Consider the following 3,509-nt stretch of genomic DNA (forward strand, 5'->3'; position numbering starts at 1 on the left):
ATATCAGAACTGCTTTTCTTCCCATGCAAGTCCATGGGAATGCAAGCACCTTGAAGCGGGTCCAATGGAGATCAGAAGGAAAGAGGTCAACAAATTCTGAATGATCCCAGAAGCATCTCAGACTGATGTCAAAGGCAAACTGCATTTGGTTATTGACTCAAGGCCTAAGCCCATCCACACAGGACCTAAACAGGTTGGAGGGTGAGTGAAGGATGACCTCATCGGTGGGGTGTGTTCTTGACCAGACTGTACTGCTGAGTAGTCTGTAGGGAGGTCTAGAGTCAGGCTATGGTCTAACAAGGGTACCAAGGACATGTGGGTCACACAGTTTACATATGTATTTCAGATGTGCAAATAGCTGTCTGCCTGCAGATCCACCTCAAGAATCAGTCAAGTAGAACTGAAGAGCAGGTTATAACCCCTGTCGTTTTTTGTCATCTGTGTCTCACAGTGGAGTATCCTAACACTTCCTGTCCCATATCCAAAACAAGCTGGGAAAGGATATCCCTTCAAAGTGAGGGAATCCATGGTTGTCACCTGAACTGGTGTCTTTATTATTTATCACAGATACTTATATAGGCACCGTCACTTTACACAGCGCTTTACACATATATTGTACATTCACATCAGTCCCTAACCCTCAAGGGGCGTACAATCTAAGGTCCCTAACTGACATTCATACATACACATACTAGGGCCAATTTAGGCTGGAGCCAATTTACCTACCAGCATGTCTTTGGAGTGTGGGAGGAAAGTGGAGTACCTGGAGGAAACCTATGCAGGCACAGGGAGATTATGCAGACTCCAGGCAGGTGGTGCCGTGGTTGGGATTTAAACCAACGACCCTAGTACTGCTAGGCGGAAGTGCTAACCATTTAGCCACTGTGCTTATTGGAGGGTTTCTGTTCTATTTCTGTTGTGGTGACAATTTGTCTTGGAATGAAAGTTTTATGTATCTTTGGTTTCTATTTTTTGTTGTGCTCCTATTAGTTCCAGTGTAACTGTGTCCCTTTGAATGGAATGCATTGTTGAAATTTCTTACAGTATGCAGAATTGGGGGGCTTGCAGGTCAGTGTTAAGTGGACGAATTCCCCCTTGGCCACTCTTATTTGAGAGAAAAAGGGCAAGTATTGGTGATAGGTCCAACTCTAGGCTATTTTTGTTTTAGTGTTCTGCTGGAGGTCCCCCTACAATACTGATTTCCAGCCTGAAGTTGGCCCCTTTAGTACCTCTGCTTTGCCACAAGATGTCCTCAGCCTTCCAGTGTCACTCAATCCAGAAGACTGAGGAAAGACTGTGAGTACAGGGTGATGTGACCTCAGCCCCCGAACACAATACCATGCACTTTCAAGTGTAGTGATGCTGGGACTCGCGCTGATGTCATCACAATAGCACCGTTTTCTGAATCATCCAGGAACAGGAGCAGACCAAAGAGGAAAGTGTCTCTGCATGTCCATAACTGGTAAGGGGGCACCAGGAAAAAGTAATGAAGAAAAAAAGCATAACATGCTCCTGGCATGAAACCTCAATAGAGGAAGACAGTCTTCAGAGTTGGACTTCAATAACATAAAGTGATAGTCTTGACAAGTTTATATTATATATTGAATGATATAGGCTGAAATGCCACTTTAGAAATGATCAAAAACAATGGTACAGCAAAGGGTTAACAAAGACACACAGTGTTGCTTAAATTATCATCAGTGTTGAGAAACCGCATTACTAGATGACATGATGGGGTACGCACGCAAAATTCAGCTATGTTCAATTACTTTTAGCTGGTAAGAAAAATAACATACACCTTTCTCATGCCCCATAGTAACCTGCACAAAGACCAGTCCGCCCCAGTGACGTTACATGGATTGCCTGGGATGATGTCTTGTCTTTCTTGGTATGTGGGACTAGGGTGTTGGGTGCGTCTTAAGAAGAACTGCCAATGTTGCTTATCCTTCATTTCATGCAGTAGCAACATGAAAGGAAGTATCTGATGACTGCTATGAACTACACATGGTCTTCTTTATCAAACTGGACTTCCTTAACAATGCCACATGGGTACGGCGTGGTCATATTTGATGCGGTAAATGTAAAGGGCTCTATTTGATTGTTTCACATCAATTTTTTATCAGTCTGAAGATTAAAACAAAAATACATTGCAGGTATATCACAGATGGGGAGACAGAACTAATAAGATTTGTTGGGTCGGTGGTGAGGGGAGATACTCTGGTGAGAGAGGACTAAAGGAATCAAAAAGCCCTCCTACCAATATTTATATGTCCAATTTCAAAACATATCCCAAAAGATAAGAGGATCATCCCTCATTTGAGGGCAGTGGGTGAAATCATGCAAATCATTCCATTATGCTCCAAAATGCCAAATGCACATCCAGAACCACTGGTATATAGTGCAAATATTGCTTAATATTACAGAGCCATTTATTGTAAACTTCATTTTTGCAGTGTTAAGAAACCATGGCTTCTCCAATGAGACCCAGACAGTGTAACCATACAAGGTAAGAAAGGACTAAAAGAATCAAAAAGCTCACCAACCAAGGCAATGTGTAGCACAGTAAAGTATTCTTAAAAACTTTTAGAAAAACAAACTTTTACTGGCCCCTGCCCATCCTACAGGTTTCTACTGCTTAATCATTGGCATAGAAAGTCCTATAGGTCGATGGAAGTTGGTAGGGTGTGATGGCATGGGCAGTAATCAGCAAATGTTGAACATTATACATGGGATTTGGGCTCTTAAGCTACAGATAAATGCAACTAAAGGTTGGCACTACTTGGTGCCTGTGCATTGCAGCACCTGAGCTTGTTCAGTACCTTTACGTACATACAGTTCTGACAGGTACACTTTAAATTGGAAGACACATAGAACAATTTATGTCTACTTTAGGCGATCACCTGAATTGCATATTAGCAGCTTCACCAAAACAGCCCTGCTTCCTTGGGTTTTAAAGGTTAAAGCTTCAGGGCTTCACTATCAGAGGCAGGAAGTGATGGAAAATGTCCCCAGTGGGGACACAGCCATAAAACAAAAACATATTTTTAGTCGATTGGGAAAAGGGTAGAACTTCTGAAATGTGTTTATTGCTACTTTGTCTTCTGGTCTCTACTGCACTCCTTGTTTTATGCATGGGTGTCATAGGGACAGAAAGGAAGAAAAAAGATCCCCAATAGTGTCACATAAAAACAACTTGATCACAACTCTACCCCACTCTATGCAAAAATGTTAAACCGTTTTGGCTGGAGTTAGGCTATAGGTAAAGTTGTGTTGAAATGAAGACAGTCTTACAGATGGTAGGACTTGTGTTTAGTGTACAAATAAAGATAAGCGGCTCATCTTTAACCTCCCGCTGTCAGGTCTAGAGGGTGCCATTAGGTCGAGATATGAGGTGTTTGCCAAACTGAATTCTCTCTTTCTTTTCATGTGTGTGATAGAAGGTCAGCCGGCGACCTAGGCTAGTCTTCCCAGGCTCTCCATGGAAAGCAGCCCAGTCCTCCTCGTACATA

The sequence above is a fragment of the Staurois parvus genome, unplaced genomic scaffold, assembly GCF_062004578.1.
Source record: "Staurois parvus isolate SC_StPar_1 unplaced genomic scaffold, SC_StPar_1.0 ptg000151l, whole genome shotgun sequence".
Classification (NCBI taxonomy): Eukaryota; Metazoa; Chordata; class Amphibia; order Anura; family Ranidae; genus Staurois; species Staurois parvus.